This window comes from Meleagris gallopavo, chromosome 5, assembly GCF_905368555.1.
Source record: "Meleagris gallopavo chromosome 5, MGAL_WU_HG_1.1, whole genome shotgun sequence".
Taxonomy (NCBI): domain Eukaryota; kingdom Metazoa; phylum Chordata; class Aves; order Galliformes; family Phasianidae; genus Meleagris; species Meleagris gallopavo.
Window position 1 is genome coordinate 53,954,983 of NC_139408.1, and position 23,645 is coordinate 53,978,627.

The 23,645-nt window shown below is 42.7% G+C and overlaps 1 protein-coding gene across 1 annotated transcript in view; it reads right to left on the reverse strand.

Annotated features, from left to right (window-relative positions):
* PRKCH (protein kinase C eta) overlaps positions 1–23,645 on the reverse strand; it is a 172,950-nt gene that overhangs the window by 144,119 nt on the left and 5,186 nt on the right. Inside the window, exon 3 of the mRNA XM_085225804.1 lies at positions 4,775–4,896. The gene's annotated coding sequence lies outside the window, so the exon portion shown is untranslated. The remainder of the gene's footprint in view (positions 1–4,774; positions 4,897–23,645) is intronic.

Genomic DNA, 23,645 nt, shown 5'->3' on the forward strand with positions numbered 1-23,645 from the left:
GTTGGGCTCTCAAGAGAAAACTCAACTACCTCATATCTTCTTACACAGTTTTGGGCATGGGAAGCACAGTTACTCCAAAGAGAAACTGTGCTCTGAACTACTTTGAGGTGTCTAGTCTTGGTGATTCAGTTTTCTACCTATAAAATCCCGTTTGTTTTTTAACTGTTATCTGTTTCATGGGAAGATTGTGAAGATCTATGTATGTTTGACATATTTTATGCATGCATTTTTGTTTTCCTAACACTGGTGAAACCAGGAACTACTGAGAAATATCTAGAAAAGTAAAACATGGTCATACTACACCATCAAGATTTGGTCCTTCTTTGTTTACTGCTGTGGGGAGGAGGGGGGAGGAACTACATAACCTTTTATGTCCCTTCCAACTGAATCCATTCCATGATTCTATGCTTCTGCATTCTCTGTTAGAAAGGAGATGTGAAGTGGCCAAAGTCAGATTATTTTCTTATCTGTTTGTTATATACTTGTGTATAAACATCCAAACTCAGTGTAATTTAGAATTATCCATTAGCACTCTTGTAAAAACTCAGCCCTTTTACTTTTCTAAAAAGCCTGCAAAAAGAAACAGCTACAGGGTCAGTCTTAGGTATAACAGATTTTTCTTTTAGGCTTCAACAACAAAATAGTTGGTGGTCTCTCACGCTACTGCCTTTAAAACATTCCTGGGTTTTATTGGGATAACCCATAAATCTGGGAAGTCCCCCCTAAGAGCGGCAACAGCTTTTGTTCACCAAACACAAGTTTCTTCTTGTACGTTGTTGGACTCAGGGGTGTCTGAACTATGAATGGGTGGCTAAGGGCAGAACAGGCAACAGGTTTCAGGGTTTTATGAGGGGAGGGAGAAAGGCAGCCCTGCATTATGGTGCTAATGTATAACACCACCTGAAACAAGAAAGGATTTCATCCAGCTCCTGTTATATACATGGCCAGATCCTCAATCACTGAGATACAGTGAAGCTCCACTGACCTCCAGGAAGATGTGCTGATTTACACTGCCAGCTCCAAATGTACATCTAAATACCATATTGTCCCCAAAATGTGAGAGAATGCACAGATTTCTTTGGCAAACCTTCTATGGAACCACAGGCAAATGAACATGTTTTCTGAAGTGCATAAAATATACCTATGTAGAGCTAACACAAGATTCACAGTAATTTCTTTCATTGGAAATGACCAGGTTGTTCCTTTTTGCCTGGAAAATAATGCCATGGCTCATTGTTCTTATGAAATTACATTTCTTCTCGGTTTATTATTGCTAACTGATCTCATGAGCTAACTTTTCAAAGGAGCACATGTCAATTTATTTACATACGTGCCAGTTACATTAATAGAAGTTGCAATGACTCATCACTGCACATTGCTAAAAATCCTGTCTCATCTTCTCAGTAAGGTTTCTACTCTATGTGAATTTCCTCAGCTTACCTTACTACAAGTTCAGGCATCCTTGTCTTCTTGAGAAGAAGAGTTCCTTTTTCTTTCTGATGTAGATAAACCATTAACAAGGCCTGAGGTGTCTTGACTTTGTCACAAAGGCCACTGTAAACTACAATCCTATCTAGGATTCAGATCCCAGCCACCTCTCTGGCAGAGGATTGCTGCTTGCTTTGCCTCCTCTCAGCCCCTGTTCAATGAAGCTCCAAGATCACACACATACACAAGCAATAAGAACATCTCATTCAAATTTAGAACACTTTCACAGCATCAGAACACCTGTATAAGATCAGACGTATCTCATGAGGCTGGATCTGGCTGGACTGTTAAATACCTGATATAGCTGATATTTGTTTATTAATAGCTTTTCTCTATTTGCTTTCTACTCTTTCATATAGTTGCCACATCTTCATTTCTTCCCACCTTTTGCTTTCTTTTCTCAGTTCCACTTGATTTTTATCCTTACTCTCATGCTCTCAACTTTATGAAATACAAATCCAGCCACAATCAAACTGAATTTGATAACCCTACAAGGCCAACATACACACGAGATTAAGCAAATTGCTCAGCAATACATGAAACACCTGCAGGTAAGTAGAAACATGACTCAAAATTCTTATGAGGGGCTTTTCACAACTCCTCTGTGCTGGCCCAGCACAGCTTCCAAAGGGAGCTTCTCAACACTCCACTGCAATGTTTTAAACTCCTGAACTAGAGTTCAGAAACAATCCCCTGAGAATACTGTGTTTCCTTGAAAAGAATAATTGATGGTGTTCTATAGGGAAGAGTCCAGACTGGGGCATCTTCTTCATGAAGATGATGAACATATTCACAATTTAGCCTGTCAATTTGTCTGAGTGAAAGGCAGAACTGGGACAGCTGAGGTCTTTTGCATAGAATAGCAGTAATATTTCAGATACGTACCCACGTGAGCAGCTACTTCACAGAATTTCAGCACTCTGTTTTTACTTAAGGGTCTACAGGTAAACTTGAAGGGCAAGGGCAGTGTTTCCCAAGTGAGTTTTGGTGAGGATTACCTGAATAGAGCTAATAAATTTTAGAAGTATAATACATCAGTAATGAGATTGGTTAATGGCACTGCTATTAACAGATCATTTTAGACAATTTTACTTGCTTGTAGAAAGGAATCAAACCAAAGGAAAGCTGTCCCTGTCCCAAAAGAATTAGCATTCATGTCAGACCAGAATCATCTAACATGAAGGACGTGGTGGTGATGGAGGGATGGTTGGTCTAGATAATCTTAGTGGTCTTCTCCAACCATAATGATTCTGTTGCAATATCCACAGTTTCCATTTCCGCAGCAATGCAAAGGAAAAGATGGGGATGTGACCTTAGGTAAGAAAGATTTGCAATTCAAACCCATCATGGAGCACAGCCGTGGAACCTAAAAGAGGGGAAGCAACTTCCCCTGGTCACATCATTGAGCTGAGCTGAACTGAACCCAAGTATATCAAATCCCAAGGCAGTGATTCAAGCATCCTTCCACTTAGGCAGCTTTACCTAGGTAGCCTCAGAGGTCCAAGATCTGCCCTGGGGTACGTATTGGCCTCATTAACTTACTCTAAATAAGAGCTGTGAGCAGAAGTTGGCCCACAGCAAGTAAGATTTATAGACTGAAAATGCCACATACTTTTCTTTTTATTCAGTGAGAAAAAAGAAAAAAAAAAAAAGAAAAAAAAACCTGAAACAAGCTGAGCAAAGTAAATGAATCAAGACTATATTTTTCATTCTACAAACACAAAAATATATACATATGAACATAAAAAACACAGGTGCCTAAATACTGCAGTCGCCTCCTAAATCTGCTATAAAGCACAAATGGCTGTATTACACTTTTCTCCAGAGAGATACATAAATCACTTTTTTTTTTTGAAGGGGGAAAAATAATCTTAAACAACCGTGTTTTAGAGTTTTTTGTTTGTTTGTTTTTGTTGGTTTGTTTGGGTTTTTTTGCATCTTTTCCCCCAAAGCCCTGTGACCCTTCCACTCAAATTAAGTCTATATAGGTGTCGTTCTCTTTGAACATAAACTGCACAACAATTTATTCTCAGCAGGAAAAGGCAAAGCCTTGGCTATGCTGCATTCCTAATATTTTTTGCAGTTTATGGAAAACTCTCATAAACAGTACAACACAGTAAGCTTTCTCTGCTAATATGCTGTCTAGACTCTTAAAATATGAGTTCTCCTTGCCTACTGTGTATCATGGCTTAAACTTTTGACCTTGTTCCTTTTCCCTTTGACCACTTCATAAGCTTTGACCCTTTCAAGTATTTAATACCCAAATGGCACGTCACCCAAGCTGCTGGGGATATAAGAACAAGTACTCTTAAAACATCTCTATTATTGTGAAGCCAAAAAAACTAACTGCAGCTCTAACATACAAAGTTAGAAAATGTCTTCTGCCTTCATACAGCCTCCAAAACACCGCACTGAGCATGGATGGCATCGATACTTTATAGAAGTGACAGCAGAAAATTCTGTAACACCATCACATACGTGCTAGAAAGGGCAGAGGGTTCTTCGTGGAACCATGCAAACACTGGGGCATTGCTAATGCATGCCTTTGATTTCTGTTTATGGCCCCCAAGTTGAGTGATCTGTCTTGTTGGCACCAACCTAACTATTTTTAAATGATGTAGCAGCTGGCTCAACACATACTTCAAAGATTTATGTTCATGTCACAAAGCCCACTTACTGAGAGGGAAACCGTGGAGCAGTTTCTATAGCTTATCCCACGTGCAAATATGGTCTACATATTTCATCCTGGGCCATCATAGCATACATTTTAACAAGTAAAAGGAAGAAGTGGTGAGATATGTAAGGGAAGGCAAATATGGAACAACAAACACAGTAATGAGGTCTACAAACCTTGAAGTTACTGAAGGAGGATATCTAGAGCCACTTGTACCTGACAGAGAACCACAGGACCTTTTATCTTGGCTCATCACGTTCTATCACTACTATCACTAACAATTAGTTAAAGACACTCTTTTGCATGATGTCACTTAATACGATGTTTAGCCTGCAATGCTTCGCCATTACAAACAGCCTGAGTGAAACCCTGCGGTTAACTGCTGTTCCAGCAGATGCTGATCAGCCTTGTCTTGATGCAGCTCTAGAAATCTGAGGGTCCATAAGGGAATATTTTTCACTACTGACTAAGAAAACATACATAATTCCTGGTGCTATTCTCCTAGCTCACTGGATGTGGACACTCGTACCGAGAGCTGTAGAAGTGTGAGAAAGAAAGCTGCCAGAGCACCACTGGGATGTTTAGGCCTGCTGCAATGGGACGGGCACTCACCAAACAAGCCTGAGAGATGAGTTCCACCACGAGATGCTCAGGGGATTGCAGATTTCTGATGACTGTCACCAACTGCTCTGATGCTGTGAGGGAGGACCTCCCTGCACTGCTCTCTCGACAACCTGAGGGAAGAGAAACAACGGGTATTGGTTATCTTCAGCTCAGCTGTGTCTGTTGAAAGACAATTTGAGCGTAAGGTAAGACATTGATATCTTTATTAGGAGAGCTAAATCTGTCTGCCTGAATGAAATCACAATAGCCCAACCCTCCCAGACACTTCTTCACAACCCTACAGCCCACTGCGTCCCATGCACCCTATCAGCTTTTCCCACCCCACAGCAGTCACAACTTATGGTACTGTCCCACTTGGGAACCCTGATCTCCCTCTCACCGCCTGGGATTGTCTGTTCCGACCCACCCAAAGCATCCTGTAGGCTGGGCAACCAACCAGGGAAGCTGTTCTTATCCTCTCCTGACAGCACAGGTGAGTCCTTCTCATGGAGGCCGTGCCACAAAGCATCACCAGACACAGGGGCAGACAAGATGGCAGCTGTGACTTTGTACATCCCATTTGCACATCTATGCCATGGCTGCTGTGAAAACTGACCAGCATTGCATGCACAGAGCAGCGTCTCTACCCACAACCAGAGACAAATCATCAGGAGTCTCCACATGGGACAGTCCACCTAAGTCCATCCTCAAACTAGGCAAGCAGAAAGCTTTCTTCTTCCCTAACCTCTGCATGTCCCAGTGCATAGGGATATTCAGAAATCCCTTCTGCATTGAGTCCTGCCATGAAGGTAGCACTACCACAGCATTTCGTTTTGCATCTCTGGCTGCTTAGAAGCTGTTTCAAGCTGTGCTTGTCTTGTTTAGCATCCTAAAATAAATTAGTTTTAAAAGAGAGATTTAATAAAAGTGTCCAAAATCAACCAGTGTTCAAACACTTGGAATACAGAAAAATTTTAATAGTATGAAAACTTAAACCACATAGACAAGGAGATTTTCCTCCCACTTAATTTTACTGCAAGGTTGATGCTGGATTCATATGGACCTTCTGAGGAACTCCTCACCCAAGCCATCTCCAGAACATCCCAGGCATTTATTCTGCTGACCAGAGGCCACATTCATTGGTGGTGCGTACCAGAAGGTCTGAATATGGCCATACCCAGCTGGATTCTCCTTGCAGGCTCTTCTACTACAATAACATTTCAGTGTTCTTGCAAAAGGTATCTGTAAGCAGGGCTAATATGGTGAGACTCCTACACAAGCCAAGCCCTCAGCCCACCAGCCATAGCTTTCTTTCTTTCATGCCTAATTAATGCTTGTTTTCCATATCTAACTACCTTAAAGACTGTGTTTAACTTCCAAACTTTGACAATACTAGCAAAGAAATCTTCAGCTTCTTCTCTTCCCTGTGGCCACTGTCTACACCAGGGTATTCTGTGTTCGAAAGGGAAACCCAGCTCCTCCCTTTCTCACAAACATTTTGATACCCTATATTGGGATTTTTTGGTTTGTTGTCATTGGTGTTCAAGGCCAGGTTGGATGGGGCCCTTAACAGCCTAGTCTAGTTTTAGATATGGAGATTGGTGGCCCTGCATGCAGCAGGGGGGTTGCAGTTTGGTGATCTTTGAGGTCCCTTCCAACCCAAGCCATTCTATGATTTATTTGTTCTCATAATTCTATTTCTTACAGTTTAGGAGGTTCTACATCTGAGAAGCCAAACAAGCTGCAGCTCCTCACTGCAGGACCAGCAGCGTATCTAGCCCATCATGCTTTCTAGCCACTTATGGGTCTTAGCATGCTCCTCATAGGCTCCATTCCAAGCATAGAGAGATGAACAATGGCAGTTTGTTGGAAGGCACAGCAAGGTGGTTGACGGAAGTGAACTTCATCTGAACTGGAAAAGCCGGAGAGTAATTCCATAAAGCCCAGACTGAACACATGCACACGTGCATACTCACACACACATTTATTGTCCATATGTTTGTCTCTCAGCTCCTTTAAGGCCTAAGTCAAAGCGCTGGTAACCTGCATCCAGCACTGTGGCTGTCATCTCTGTGCCTCACTGCCTTTAATGTTTTTTAGGATATACTACCAAAAGCCTTGGAGAACAATAGGAATCTTTACATCAGCCTCATTGAGTTTCGTATCAGGACCTGAATGCCTGTTCTATGCCAAAATCTGTCTGCTGCTCTATCTCTTCTCAATCCAATTTTCCCACATCTGCCACAACTCCCTGTCTTCCTTATAACATCTGGTTGGCTTTTTTATGCATCTATATCTAAGGGCTGAATTAGACACATGACTTTTAAATTGCTTAAAATATTGTGGCATCTTTCAACCTACTACTAAATCCTACAGATGGGTCAAATTATCTGCTAAGATCTGCTCAGTGGGTCTTACTCTGGTGTTTTCTTGTCTCTAAATGTGCAAAACAATTATGTGAAAAGGAGTTCCTCCTACTTCAGCTAAAATTTATAGCTCTGAGCTGAGGAGATAAGTTCAGCTAAATATTTTGTCGGCATGTAGCAAACCAAATGCAAGTCAGGAATTGATATTCTCTGCATGTCTGCTTGGCTTTCCCGTATGCATTTATACTTGTATATCTCAAAAGCTGACAGAGCAGCGATACAGGTTTCAGTCGTACAGTGAATAGGCACACACCATAATATCGATACATTTATAATGGTCTTCATATGGAAAATTCTAGCAGTTTCAAATGATTCACTAAGATTTTGTTTAGGTATTCATGTCTGAACCAGAAACTCTCCAGAGGGTCATTTTCTTGCTTGATAAATCAGAAAAGTACACATTTTCATACAAGTATTTTAATACAGGAAATATGAGTCTAGTCAGTATCTTTCCACATACGTGTGTCTGAGTGGTTTTTGATGTGAAACGCTGCTTAATGTCTTTTAAAGTACTATTTAAACAACTTCACATGAGCAACAAGCAATCTATGTCTCCCACTTTCTAACACTAAAAGACTAACGCTAAACAAATACTTTTTTAGATTCAGATATAATGAATAAAACAGAAACAACACAGAGGAGAAGGAGAAGAAAACAGCAACAGGGCATTATTTACTATGTATATAACCTCAAAAAATGTAAATGGTCACCCCTAGCTTGGCTCTCTCATGGAAAATACAATTTAAAAAAAGACAAAATTGTGCAATAGAGACTTTTCGCTGAGGTATGGCTCAGCCTGCTGCATTTTGTGAGGGCTGGCAGGAATGGCACTGGAAGCACTGGGCAGTGTCCAAGCAAGCCAGAAGCAACTGATTTATGGCATAACGAAGGGTGTAACCAGAGAATAGCTCCTAATAAAGGCATCTGAAAATGAACTGTAAAGAAATGATGGATTGATAGCAAGGAGCAGACCCCCAGGATACAGTGGCATTTGTAAGTTCCAATTTAACCCTGGTTTCATTCTGTTTTGAATGGAACTAGCAGAAGGAGAGAAGGCTTTCCTGAGAAACCATGTTTTTGTATGATAAAGCATAGGGTAGTTCAGAAAAGAGTCCTAAGCATCTCAGCAGAGGAAATGGAAGACAAAGCTGTTTGCATTGCTTTCCTTTCAGAAACAAACAACCAACTAAGCCTTATATTAACATATCCTATCAAGAGGATTACTGAACAAGGGTGCAGGGCTGTCACACATGGGGTGGGATGTGCAGTATAAAATACAGAAAGTCACGTGAATGGGAACAGTCACTTCATGATCTTGTTTTAGCACCAAAAATGCTGATCAAGGGCTGGAGAAAATAAATAGACTCTTAAAGAGCTTGGTACTTTTGGTTCACCAAAAAACAAACAGAAGACCAAGAAGTGACTTAATGGGAGTACATTTGTCTCTCCATAAAATGCCAAGTAATGAAGGCTCTGCACCACAAAACCAACTGGTAGAAGAAAGATTTTTAACTCTTGGAAGGAAATATTCATAGAATCATAGAAAAAGTTTGGAAGAGAACTCTAAGATCATGAAGTCCAACCAGATTGAACAGACATCATAGTAAGCTGAAGGGACTTATCACAAAGGAAAACGAGAGACTTTCTGCCTCTTTGTGTGCTCAAATTGGGACAAGATGGCTTTCTGGAAAAGAGATTTCAGCCAAACCCAGTTTAGTCTTGTGCCAGACACAAATTATTGGTCTCAAAAGAGAGTTACCCTTCATAAGTGGATTACTCTTTGCCAAACAAGACTAGATAAACTGTTGGTCCACCCTGACCCTAAATTGTCTCAGTCTCTATCTATCCACTTCAGTAACATGTGGATATCAATGGTAATGTTAAATTAACATTGAAAACTGTATTAATGTATCATTTCTGGGTTGGAAAATTGAATTAAGGGAGCACTTAAGCATATGTTAAAGTTTTATTGAATCCACAAGGACCCAATCTCATTCATCATAACATTCATGAAGCATGCTGCAGACAATAAAGATTTCCATGTAAAGTGAAACACAGAACTGTTGGTATCATAGGATCCCCATTTTCCACCTTTCTTTTCCAATGTTTGTAGTTTATCCAGTTACAGTTTTAGAACTTCTCTTTTACTAAGCACAGGTATTTCTAAAATACAGAAAAGGACATAATGATGTTGATGTTAATTGTATTACATGGGACCAATTGAACATTTTTTACAACTGCTCATCATTTCTCACTGTAATGTCATTATTTTTATTGCTTGTAACTTATAAAAATACAGTTAAATGCATTGAGTTTTTCTACATATTCTAGAAGCCTCAGGTTGAATATTTGTGTTGTGGATGTATTTTTTTTTTTAAATGTATTTATTCAAAACAGTCTCTTTCAAAAAATGCGGGATTGGGAGAAACATGGTCTGTGTTAAAACAATTCTAGTGCCCTTTTGATGAATAGCTGTTGTGCTTCTCAGCTGGCAAGTACTGGAAGGTGACTTTTTTTGTGTGCCCATAGAATCTCCCTATGCCACACATGCAAGAAGCTTCTGAAGAACAAACTATCTTTTCTTCTTATCTCCAATCGTTTGCAGTTTCCATACCTGGACATCCTCCCCTAAGTTACCCTTGAGCCTCTCTCTCTTATCTTTTTCACTTTGAATCCTTGTGTCTTCCACATGTATATTAATCTCCTTGTGAGTGCAAGCAGTTCCTGTCCAGCTCAGATCTTGTCTCTGCTCTCTTCTCTCATTTTAAATTTTTCCTTAGATATTCTGCTCCTTTCTAGATCTTTTCTAGTTATCAGCATTTTCTCTAGTTCCATCTCCTGGTTTCCAGATCTATTAATCTCTTCTAAATTCAAAAGAATTCTCCCCTTGAAAGCACATCACTGTGTGAAGAAGCCTTTTTTTTTTTTTCCTCCAAACCTGGCTCTTACTAGCTCCATGTAATGGCCTTTAGTGCTTGTCTTGAAGACCGTGAGCAGTTGACCATGAGCTCAACCTCTCCATCCATTAGTGGTGTTGTAGACCTCTGTCTTACTCTCTAAGCTCCCCATGCTGTCTCTTTTCCAGATTCAGTAATTCCTCTCTTGAAAGTAATTGCAACCCTTTTCCCCTAATTTGAACATTTCCCTGTTTACTGTATCCCTTTTTAGATGAAGGGACAGAACAACACATTGAGATGTGGATGAGCCATGGCCACAGAGTGCAGAAGGCATTACTGTTTTACTTTCTATTCCTCTCCTAATTATTCCTCACATTTTCTTTTTTTTTCTTCCCAATGATTTCCAAACCTTGAACTGATATTTTCATTCAGCATTCACTTCTTAGTGTTAAGTCAGCTCAGAGCCCATTAAATTACGATGAAGGTAGGATTGTTTTCCATCCTCCAATGCATTACTTTATATTTGTACTGAAATTAATCTGTCATTTTATTGTCGATTCACCGAGCCTCATGAAGACCTTCTGCAACGGATCACCCTTCACGAGCCTCACCATTATAACCCAACTGGAAACCTGTCACTCCTTTCTCTCAGGAAATTCTATCGAAGCCTGAACACTACATAGAGACTCATCCTCAAGCAAAATCATCTGGCTGAGCTGCTGTTATGCTCTTCTCAGGACAAGCTGGGCTCTCAGGGAGGCTTGGAGAGAGCCTGCAGGCAAACCAGAGGACTGCCTAGCACACCTACACGAATGCAGAGCCCAAAAATAAGGTATGAGCATGGGGAGGAGCAAGGGAGCCTTACTCCATACAGCTGCACATGTTGCTTGGGAGTTAGACTGGCTATGGTACAGCCACACGTCTGGTAATGTCAGCTCATAAAAGAAAAAAAAAAAAGAAGAAATCGCCTTTGGTTTTAAGTTTGCCCCCTCTGTGCCCCCCTTTCTTCCCCTTCTCTGCTTCAAAAGAAAGACAGGTTTGAGTCTGACTCTGAAGCACCCTCTGCTACAGTATGTGCCATTTACTTTAGTAAGGCTGATTAAGTCATGCATTTACAAGTAGACCTTCCATCAGAGCTAATTTAAAGCAGATGTTTTGGGTTCCACAGCCAGTGAGGCATCGGTCTGAGAGTTGCAAGGGTCTCTGTAAGAGCACTGTTTTTACTGCACTTTATAGCACGCTGGGAGGAGGTTAATTGGTGTAAAAGTTTAATTTCAAATAAGGATCCCCTTTTAAAGTTGCATATATGCATATACTTTTTATGGAGCGTTATATTACAAAGTCAAAGTGGGGGAGAAAAATCATCCAAAAACATTTCAAGATCAAAGACACCCAACCTGTCAAATGCTAAGATATTTTTATGAGGAAATAGGACTCACATTTTCTCCAGAAGACGCAGAAAGAAGCAAGGAGTGGAAAAATATTTAACTAGATTCCATGGTATATTAGGAGAAGGAGAAAAAAAAAACACCCATGCCAATATGGTGGTTTCAGAACCTTCTGGCTTGGCTTCCACCACAGAAAATATTGGCAAGAAAATTCTCTGTGCTGGGATTATTTATTAGAAAAGCAATAGATTTGTACAGTTTAACAATAGAGGGAGGATTCAAAATCATCCATTTGCTCTGTCTAACTTTCAACTACTTTTGTTTTTTATTCGTGAGCCAGAATAACTATACTTATCCCTTGAAATTATCATCAGTGCTGGCTTAGTGCAGTTTTATTCTTTGAGTAATTGTGTTGCCTATGAAGGCTTATGGCCCACCGCGTATGGTGAGAGCTGCACTGGTTGCTCTCATCTGGGAGACTGATTTTCTCCTGAATCTTAAGTCATTTAGACTTACTTTTAATATTTATTAGAACTTAATGGGTATTTTTGCCCTTAGTAAAGACAACAAAAGTTGTATTTACTTTGAACCTCAGTCTAGTTTTGTAGTCAACACAGACTTACAGCAGTTTTCTGCTCAAGAAAGGCTCTCCCTTCCCTCCTGAAGGAGACTCCCATTAAGTACTACTGCTCTTCCTACTTTGTGTTACAGTAGCACCTAAGAGCACTGGCCAAAATTGCTTAGCATTTTCAAAACCATGGCTTTTACAAAGCACTTATGAGTCAACCAGAGCAAGGCAATTCCTTTCTACAAGTGAGAAATGAGTGTTTAACTCAAGACTGTAAGAATACTATGCCCCAAAACATCACATATGCTTCCTACATCCCAGCCTATAGATCCAGTCATGATAGGCTCAGTGTCTGTTCCTGGTAAAGACATCTCACCAAGCAGCAGCAAAACATGACAGCAAAGCTTCAAAGTCACTTCAGACTTACGTGGCTGAGGGCAGTTTTTGTGGTGTTTGGTGCTTAGGGTCATTTCAGACTCTGCACGCATTCCTGACTCTATCTCCTTGTCAACGGTTTACGGGCTGGTTCGGCCCGGTTCCGTGACTAGAAGGGCGGAGGGATCCGCGGATCCGCGCCCCCGGAAAAAAAAGAAAATAAGGGACCCCGAAATAATTGAAAACAGTGGCAACAATCTGAGGTAAAACAAAGTAATTTACTAAATATGGTATCAACAGAATTTTATAAGGAGAGAGAATGTGAAATTGATGGTGGATCGGCCTTACCACAACGCTGAGATGAGAAGCGCAGGCAGAGAAGCGCAGGCAGAGAAGCGCAGGCAGAGAAGCGCAGGCAGAGAAGCGCAGGCAGAGAAGCGCAGGCAGAGAAGAGAGCATCAGGTGACCTTGCCGGGAGTTATATCTCCTCGCTGACCGCAAAGCCCCCTGGGGAAACGTAGCTGCTCTTCTCCGCTGGACAGGCACCCGGAACTTGAGCATCAGCAGTCAAACCCCCAGTGCATTGCATGATGTTATGATGTGGAATACCGATAATGAAAAATCATGAAACCATGACATTCCTGCTCCCCTTCTCCTTGGCTACAGTCATCCATAGTACTGTGCTAAAGCAAGACCTACGTGGTGATGTTCAGACTCATATGAAGCTGCAGCAAGGGATCCACATCGTGTTATCCAAAACCTCTGTCTATAAAGGGCACTGTCAGCAGCTACAGAGCAAGCAGTACCTGAGCTTTGTGCAGCTTAGGAACAAGGAACCTATGGCAGCTGCAAAAGGAAAGGGAAGAGTTTACTTTGCAGATTTCCCAACTGTAGCCAAACACTGGGCAAGCTGGAGATCTAGTCATGCAGGACATTTTCCAGGCAGCAGAATGGTCCAGGTGTTTAATCTACAGCGGCTAAATGCACACTTTTGTTATAAGCAATGTGTTGAAGGGGTTGGCAGGATTTTATCCTTTTTGCTAAATTCTTTTTCCAAAATTAAGGAAGGGTAGCTATGCAGCAGGACTCAAGCCTTTCACATCTGAGTAGGGTGCACCAATCCCATCACTAAATAAAGCGTTTCAAAGGACTGCCCAAAATCCTGACAGGATCAGGAAAGGCCCTGGGCAGGGTTCAAAACTACCCTTTATAGCCTATTTTAGGGGTACACGAAGACCTGAATGGGCTTTGTGCCCAAGGAAGAATATTATCCTTGAGGGGATATGAAACTAACAGTCTTATATTGTACTGGAGCCAAAAAGGGGTAGAGCACTCTGGGCCAAATGCATCCGTACTGGAAACCCCATGATCTGGGAAGGCTACAACAAGGATGAATTAAACCAATGTGTTTGAATTAAAATGGATGCCAAGTGGTAACCATTCCCACATTAATATAGCTAACAACTCTTGGAGAAAGCATGTTCCAGTGAAATTCATAAACCTAAGAACTTTCTTTCCAGGTGAATAATGTAAGGATAAATTAAAAGCAGGAAATGTTGGTAAGTGCTATCAATACCCATCTTCCCTGGCTCCCTTTCTCAACACCTTCTTCCTCATTAATCACACTTGTGATGTTCTGAAGGAAGTTGCTGCCAAGTCAGGTAGCCAGGGCCAGGCAGAATACTACAGCCTCTTCAAATATGCATTGCAGTTTTGTCAAAATGTAGAGAGATTGCCCAAAAAACAGTTACTCATTTTTAAACAAGGTAATTGTGAACTTCAGGCTTTTCACCTCTGCTTTGTCTCTGAAAAACTCACCATTGAAAAGATTGCTTCCAATTTCTATACAGTAATTTTCACTCCCACAAACACGTGAACTGTGAGGCCTTTCAGTTAGCAAATACTAAAACCTAGAATCAGCTTTTCCAGAACTTGTTCTGGAACACACTGGAGTCCTCCTGACTTTATTAGGGCCATTTAATTTATCTCACAGTGACATCAGTATGTCTCTGTTAACTTGGGACCACTGTAATGTCTAAGCCCCCGGCCTCCAAATACCTCTTTCTGATCAAGCAAGTCCTTACCATGACCCTTGAGAGATTTGCACGTTGCATTTAAAACCAAATTTGATCCCCGGGCTCCTATTCATAAGCTCTTTGTGATTCGTATCCTCTAAGTGCCTCGGATCCCTACCACCCACCAGCAAAGTTTGCTGGACATCAAAACTCATCCTTCAGATTTGGGGCCACCTTCTCCCTCCAGATAGCATTATCCATAACCATAAGAGGAAAACGTCTCTCTGAAACCCAGGCGTATTTAACAAAGTTGGGAGAGATGCCTACAACACCACCTCAGGTTCTCCTGCTGACCAGTTCACACAGAATTTCCCTCTCAGACTCCTTGCCCTGTGTGTACCATTTGCAGACGCATGTTTCCTCATAAGCTGTGAAGGAAATCTTACTAACTGGCTTAGCTCCGTGGCTTTTCCATACTCTTTTAAAGCACTGCAGTATCTATACAAATCTCACTGCCTCCCTAAAATTGAAGAGAGAAAGCGACAAACGTTGATCCATCCTTCAAATTCAATACTGTGCTGATAAAGGAACTATTGGCTTTGGCCCTAGATAACTCTTGACATGAAATTATCCTGCAGAGAGTATAGATAAGTCTGGGCTAGTGCTGTGATTTTACCAAAAGCATGGAGATTTAAAGCTGGAATTAAGCTAGATCTTCTCCTGTTTGTGCTGTGGCAAAGGCTCTGAATTGCTGAGAGCTGCTCAGATCTTACCAGATGGAAGATTTCTCCAAGAGGGCTGAGGGATGATGACCTGAGCCAGCTTTCAGCCATGTAATCACTGGTCATGCGAGATGCTTTGTTTTATCCCAATTTTCAGCTGCTCATGTCCACGGGGAACTAAAAACATCTCAACTACTTATGTCCAAGCCAAAGCTTTAAGATTTGACTGCAAGAGCGGTGCTGACCCTGGAGGTATAACATGATAGTTTCCATCAGCTACATATTTCTCCTTTCCTCACATACCTGTTACTTGTCTCTAGCGTCAGTGCTTGCCTAGAAATATCTGCATGGGCAGGACTTCACAGACAAAGAGAGGCTTTTCAAATCACTCAAGTTTTATATCATATCATAAAATAGCTTTGGTTGGAAGGGACCTTAAAGACTGTCCATTTCCAGCACTCCTGGTGAGGGCTGGTTGCTAGCTCTAGATCAGGCTGCCCATTCAACCTGCCCTTGAACACCTCCAAGGATGGGGCAAAAGTTTTCTAATGGAACATACTATAGACATACATTTTCCTCATTTTTCCTCCTTCCATTCTGAAGAGCACGGACCATTTGATAAAAACAGGAGACAAAATGCAAGGCCATTCCCTTGGATGCATCTCCTGGACCCTGATGCTTGGCTGCTAGTGCCAGTGGGACCCCATGCTCAGCACCCTCTGCCAATGCATTCCTTGCTCCCTGCTGACTTATGATGTCACTTGGAACAAAACTCATCTCAGTATCTTTCTTTTATTGCGAAGCTGAAAATAAAAGCGGCAGTACCCAGGCTTCTCAGCTGGTATAAAAAGGAGAGCTGTGTTGGTTTATACCAACTGAGGATGTGGTCCAAGCCGTTTTGGGGAGTTTGGTTGTTTTTTCCCCCCTGCAAGCCATTTGCTATAATCTCAAGGACATTAGAAAAAAAAAATGTTAACATCAGCCAATTGAGGGCAGGAGTGAAAAACACCCTGAAAATTTAATATAGTTGCAGAGCACTTCTTGTTTCTTCCATTAAATAATATTCTCAGGTTACCAGAAAGGAATTTGTTGTACTTCGCCATATTTCCCTGCTAGTGAAACAAGAGACTGAAAGATCTCAGAATAAATGACCAGGCCTAGAACTACTAGGGGTTAGAGTCCTTACACCCTTACCAATCCAAGGTCGATTAGGCATCAATTTCCAGATCCTTGGCAATACAACTAGGAAATGTGGGAGGTTCATTGTCTTCAGCTTGCTGCTGCTGGCTTGATGCAATAGCTATACATCACACAGAGGACTGACAGACTCAGAATGTCCATGTCAATCTGCAGCTGCCTTTAATCATACACAGATTTATGAGACACCCCCCACACCCCTGCAGAGATCTAGAAACTGTGCTTTGTTTTGACTTGACATACATTTTTCCATTTAAGATTAATAAGTATGAGCCCTATTAGACTGCAGCTATGAACCAGGAGGGGCAAAGCTCTATCCGAAATGGAGGAAATGATGATGTAATTTTGAACCGTTAAGGACTGAAGGGATTAAAAGATTTGGAGTAGGATTTGGAAAGTCTCTGCTGTTGCTTACGGTAGGGCTGTATTGCCTGCCTCGCCATCTGGACAGAAAAGGCCTTTTTCCTATTTACTGGTTTGGGGTTGTTGTTATAGCTGTGCTGCTCACGAGCACCACAGCACTTAATGCTCCATCATCATTTCCATCATAAACCCTTTTCTGCCCTGAGGGGCTACAACGTCACAGTAAATATTTGCTGTAGGGTAGATCTTGCCACCAGGGCCTGGGCTCAGGCCGAAGAGCAGCAGGGGCACTCGGCAGGATCAGACTTGGAAGTTTTCCACCACATAACAACTTTACACTTACCTCATTTTGCTAAATTGAACATTTCTAGCCATTAACAACCATGGACCAAAGGCTGATGCTCCTTTTCCATGGGTTTGGACAGCTCGCTGTCCAAGGATTCGTAATGTGACCATCATGGTGGTAGGACACATGCCCTGAGTGATCCTGGCTGACACTCTGCACGTGAGGACATGTCAAACCACAGCAGCACACTGGTTCAGCTGCATGCCGGCTCAGCAGCACAGTGACTCCACGCAGCTGGCTTCCCAATTTCATTTCACACACAGACTTGTAGGGGTTGGAAGGGACCTTTAGAGATCATTGAGACCAACCCCCCTGCCAAAGCAGGTTCCCTACACCAGGTCACACAGGTAGGCGTCCAGGCGAGACTTGAATATCTCCAGAGAAGGAGACTCCACAACCTCCCTGGGCAGCCTGTTCCAGTGCTCCGTCACCTCACCGTAAAGAAGTTCTTACGCACATTCGTGCGAAACTTCCTATGCTGCAGCTTATGTCCATTTCCCCTCGTCCTGTCTCCACGTACCACTGAAAAGAGACTGGCCTCACCTCTATGGCCGCCACACCTCAGATATTTATAAACCTGGATCGGGTCCCCTCTCAGTCTTCTTTTCTCAAGGCTAAACAGACCCAGTTCACTTAGCCTTTCTTCATAGGGGAGATGCTCCAGGCCCTTCACCATCTTTGTGGCCCTCCGCTGGACTCTTTCCAAGAGATTCCTGTCTTTTTTGTACTGGGGAGCCCAGAACTGGACACAGTACTCCAGATGAGGCCTTACCAGGGCAGAGTAGAGGGGGACGATCACCTCCCTCAACCTCTGGACACGCTGGACATGCACCCCAGAATGCCATTGGCCTTTTTGGCCACGAGGGCACACTGCTGGCTCATGGCCAACCTGTCGTCCACCAGGACGCCCAGGTCCCTCTCTGCAGAGCTCCTCTCCAGCAGCTCATCCCCCAGCCTGTATTGGTGCATGCAATTATTCCTCCCTAGGTGTAAGACCCTACACTTGCTTTTGTTGAACCTCATCCAGTTTCTTACTGCCCAGCTCTCCAGCATTTCTTGGTTTCTAATGCACCAAGCAGGATTTGCATGGAGAGGGGAGCAGCTGTATTTCTCAGCATCCCTATGACCATTCTGCTCTCCTAGAAAAAGATCTGAGAGAGCAAAAGTGAAGTCATCTCGTGCCATGGGGATTGAACTACAGCTCCATACTGCTCAGCTCATACTGCTGGCCCTTGTGTTATATACCAGTAGTTTGCTAGTGTACAATGGTTGTTCTTAATTTTAAGAGAAATGAATTTCTTCTTTTAACTACATAATTAAAACCTCCTCATGAATCCAAATCCTCCTTATTAACCAAATGTAGTTTCCCCGAACAGAGCAGGTATCAAGTAACAGGTGAGGCATCACCTGCTCCTATGCAAACAACCTGCTCACCAGGATTCTCTCTGCCCTCCTGTGTTATTTTCTCAAGGTCAGGTTCTATGTCTGACTGCAGCTCCAGGCCCTTGCTGTTTTTTCTATTTGCTCCCTTTCCCAGTTCCTCTAACGTACAGAGAGTTAGAATCAGAGCTGTACACCATTGCACTTGCATTGTCAGAAGTGCCTATTTTTAAGTTTCTCATGGAAAATTAGATTTTCCAGTTATAGATATATCCATATCAAGTACATAAGAGGGATTTTGAGCTCAGAATAAGTTAACAGATGGCAAGATAATGAATTAACTTCTCTATGAGCAGAAGAGGTAGTTTTACACGTGCTTCCTTCCTGATGAGCAAATCAGCTTTCTAAATATGTGGAAGGTAATTATGCAAAGAAATGGGTGTATCCTCCAGTAGAAAACTGATTCAGAAATACATTTTCCAAGCCTGAATTGTCATTACTCTGCTAAACTGAAGCACAGCATGAACTTGTGATCTACTCTTGTTAGCTTTAATCACAAAGCAAACAAGTAAAATCAACAATCCAGACACACTGAAATAAATGTAAGAGGCCGATAAACTTGCAGGAGCAACCACAGCTGCAAATCAGAGGCTCAAAAGAAATAAAAGTACGTCACTCTAACAAAGAGGATTCCAAATATCTGCTTCCTCATTTGCCTCTGAAGTATGGAAGTAGTTATCAGAGCGTATGACACCATTCAGTTCCCCCTCAACTCCTCATCTGAACAGAAATAACACAGGAACTGTCTTACAAAGGTGATCGTAAATCAAAAACAAAACAACAGTTTTAGTGGAACCTCTGGGAGCTGAAGTGCGAGCCATTCTGTTACAGCATAAAAGCTGGCTATGAACACAGAGCTAAATGAACCTTAAAAAAAATGAGTAGTGATTTACAGGATTCATATTCTTTTATTATTTTTATTGTTATTTTATTACACAGTTCATCCAGCGCCAGCTGAAATGTCAGGACTCACCAAAGCTGTGTTAGCCACTACAATGGACAACATGGGACCTAATATTGTGGAATGGAAGCCATGTCTGTCTGTCTCACACCCAGGCACACTTCTGTGCTGGGGCATGGAGTGCTGCTATGGGTAGAGCTTCTGCAGAGCATGGCAGCCTTCATCAGCTGAGGTAATATGACACAGGAATTTTATAAAGCTGCTCTATTGTACCGAGTGAATAAAAATACAAAGTCAATATTGCCTGCCGGTGACTGACACTGGTATAGTTTTGTCATCTTCCGTTTTCACTCTCTGTGCCATCCTTAGAGCAGTTGCAAACTTCCAACCAGAAGCAGATTTCAGTGATGAGAGTGAGTTCTGCATCCTTTCTGCAGATGCTGTGCTCATTATGTGTACTAGAAAAAGGACTGTAAAAGTATCTCAGGACCTTACCATAAGTCACACTTACGAGATTATATATGGCAGCTGACTGCTAGGCTGAAGGCAACAACCAGTTTCATCCCAATTATATTTCCAACCCTCAGCTGTCACCTGGATAGGTGGTACTGCACCACCAGTTTGTTCTCAGACCTGGAAGGAGTTTGGTCCTCCTTCCCTGAGCCCTAAGGGACAGGTGGAGGTTTGCCACCAATGTGGGAGGAAATCTCCCCTTGATTCCAGATGCATGACATTATATCTGTAAATTCTGGTCAGCGTTGCCATTGCTGACTTCCATGGGGTTGTTTAAAAGGGCTTTTTCCCATTGTTTTTCCAAGGACCTGCCCAAAAATGTTTCCATCCAAACCACCATCGCGCAAAGCTCCAACAGAGGAGCAAAGAACAATAGCACACAAGGTTCCAAGTTCAATAGCAATTTCAAGGATTTCAACTGTCGAAGTTAATTAGTGGCAATTTCACTTAGGGCTCCCTTGCTTAACCCCTGAAGGACAATGCTTGGAAAGACTGCTGGTTGAGAGGGCACAAGAGGTCAGAAGAGCAGTTTTGCAGCAGCCAGGAAGAGTCAAGAAAGCTAAACTGAAAAACAGAATGTGTTGTGAAGTGAAAATTTCAGACAAAATGAGATTGACCTTTTATTTCCACTTTTGTTAAGAAAGAGGCATGAGCCTGGAGGGTGGGGTTCAGAGCCTGGATTTTGGGCAGGACTATTTTAGCAAGCTGACTGTATGCCAACTCTTGTTCCAGGGCAAGCACCTCCCAACTTCAGGGTATTTTAAAGAAGCCTGGAGCCTCATCTGAAACCTGTGGCTTGGGCTTGCTCTTGAACTTTTCCTTACTAAAAGGAAGAGCCATCCTCTGGTAAGCCATTGCAGAATAACACTGGAGTTCTGCTTTCTTGCAGGAATCTGCTTTGACATGCCTTCCTTGATAAAAGGTAGAGTTGCTAAATACGAGACTGAAAGCCAGAATTGGGAAAGCCAACCTTTCCAAACACTGATGTGCAAACAATACGATACACCAGAGCAGTTCCTGACCCTCCTGCACAAGGACCATGATGTTCTGAGCAAGCCCCTCCAAGCAAACTGCATTGCAGGATGCCAGCTGGGTGCAGCCCCTTTCCTCATAGAAGCTGTTCTTCCTCAGCATCACCTCTGAAATAAAAGGCACAGCACACAGTGTCCTTGACTGAGCCTATAGCAGAGCTGATAGCAAGGAGCAACTCCATTGGGACCTCATGCAGGACAGACGTACCCTGAGCCACAGCCAAGGTCTCACAAGAAGGCCATATGCCCTTGCTTGGCTCAGGAAGACCTGTGGAAGCCCCTTATTTCAGGTCCCATCAGTCAATATACCTGTGAGGATTCAAGTTTTTTCTTCTGGGAGGACCAAGGGATTACAAGTGCTCCCCAAGCCACAACTTGAGAGAGAAGATCAAATGGAGAACACTGAGTTCAACATCCTGCACCATTTAGTCCCCATTAAACACTGTGCCCCTGCCCATGGGATTGTCCCCAGGACTGTCCTATAGGAGCATCTCCCAAAGCTGCCCCGCTGTTACTGCATGGTATCACAGGTGGGAACTGACCAGATTTAAGGGCTGACCACAAAATACAGCAAATATAGCTCAGTAAAAAACAAGGGAGCATTCAGAATATCAGCACTTCAGTGTTACCTGAGATACAGCATTCGCTGGTGGCATTCCTAGGGCTCCTGCCCATCTTGCAAACAGCAGCAGCTGAACCATAGGCCAATCCTCAGTACCACTCCAGACAAAAACATAAGAACCTTGCACTCAAGCAAAATGCCCAACAGTATTCCCCTCTCAGAGCTCAGGATCTGATATAAATGAGGAGGGATAGCTGACAGCAGGTGGAGGCCTTCAGGCTGATGACCTCCAGCAATTTGTCTGCAGGTGCTGTACAGGTGGTCTGAGCCTGGAGGCACTCTAGGAAAAATGATGGTAATTCCATGCCTACTATTGCTCCATTCAAGCTATAGGCATGGGATGCTGAAAAAAAATCCATGTTAACAACTTAGAGTTTTTCCCTGATCATTTTGAAGGAGGAGCAAAAGATTTGATGCCATAAAAAGATTTTACTGCAATTCAGTAGCTTGCTGCTTGTCAGCTTTGATAGAACCCCACAGATGAGCCCTCGCTTATGGATTAGAAGGGCATTCAGAAGCTAACCCCAGTGGTGTTTAAAAAACAAAACTAAAGATGACATTTATTCTTTCCTAAGGTTAGCAAGGCCTTGAACAAGTGCTGGGTGAGGCGTGGGGCTTTCATGAGTGACAAATCCTCCGCTTCCTGCTGAAATGGGCTCCAGTTCTCCATACTGCTGATGGAGAACTGTGGCTGTTTTAAGGTTTACAGCTGTTGAGCAGCTTTTCATGCTAAGCCAAATTCTCAAGGCATACGAACCTCAGAAGTTACAGTAATTTCTAAGGAGAAGCAGTATTTTATACTGTGAGAGCTAGATCTTGTGTTATCAGCAAATCTTGTTTCTGGAATCAAATAAAAAACCTTCACCACTATTCTGTGCTCTGGCGTAGAAAATGTGCTATGAAATAAATAAAGTCACTTGTTTATACTGCATGCTCTATCAGTTCCTAACATCAGATACAGCTCTGTGATCAAGTGAGAGTTTTATTGTGCATTTGTTCACATTGCACGTGCAATGCTTGGGTTTTATCCCAGCAAGCAGTTATCACCCTTTCCCCTTCCGGAGACACACTCAAGCTCAAGGCTTGGTGTGGGCTGACCCCAGGTTTACTGCGGCACCAAAGGCTTTGCCCACACACTCAGCATCTGGGAGAGGGGGTAGGAAAGTGCTGGGGAGGTCTCACTCAGATGGCAGAAGAGTCCCTTAAACTCAGCCTGGACTGAAAACGGGAAAGTCCTCCCATGAATTATAGGATGAAGAAATACAAAGTATTCAGAGCCCACATCAGAATTCCCTTTTTTTTTTCCACAAAAGTTGCCCTCTATTATCAAAAGGTGAAACACGGCAAAGAGGCACAGACAGGGATCAGAAGAGGTGGCTGTTCCAAGAATGAGAGCAGGGGTATGGAGCCGAAGGAAAACCACGTTGTGCTGCACATGTGAGATTTGTCTTCCTCCTTTACATCTGGGAACCTGCCTCGCCATAAGAGAAACTGTTATGTCAGCACCCATCCCATGCGATGGGGCACCCTGTGCACTCAGCGGGAGAGGTGAGACCAAGAGGGAAGGGATTTTCTGAAGGAAATGGGTGTTTTTCAGCCACTACTAAATAAAGAGCCCCGTCAGAGAAGAGAAGGCCCCATCTATGCCACCACCGCCACCTGAGGTTGAATACACTCCCTAGGGGCCTATTTTCCCAGGGTACAGAATGCTCTGCCCATCTTCTGCCTCTTGTTGGGCCAACACACCAAGCAGAGAAAAGCAGCATGGACAGAGTACAAACAGTGACAGCATGACCAGGCAGCCGTATTTCTTTGTCGTGGTGTTTCCATACTGTGAGTTCAGTCCAAGCTTTCCTCTGAAGAAGTTTCCTGGGGGATGTTTGATCTTCCCACTTGTTTTTGTTCCATCTGTCTTTTCAGAAAGTCCCCAAGGAATATTTATTCTTTCTTTGGAATCTGCTGTCTCTTTCATAAACTCTTTCTCACTTCTGCTATAAAAACATACCCAGGACAGAACTCCTTCCAGCTTCCAATTTAATTTTATTCTTGGGCAGTTTTTACCCAGTTGTTTCCATG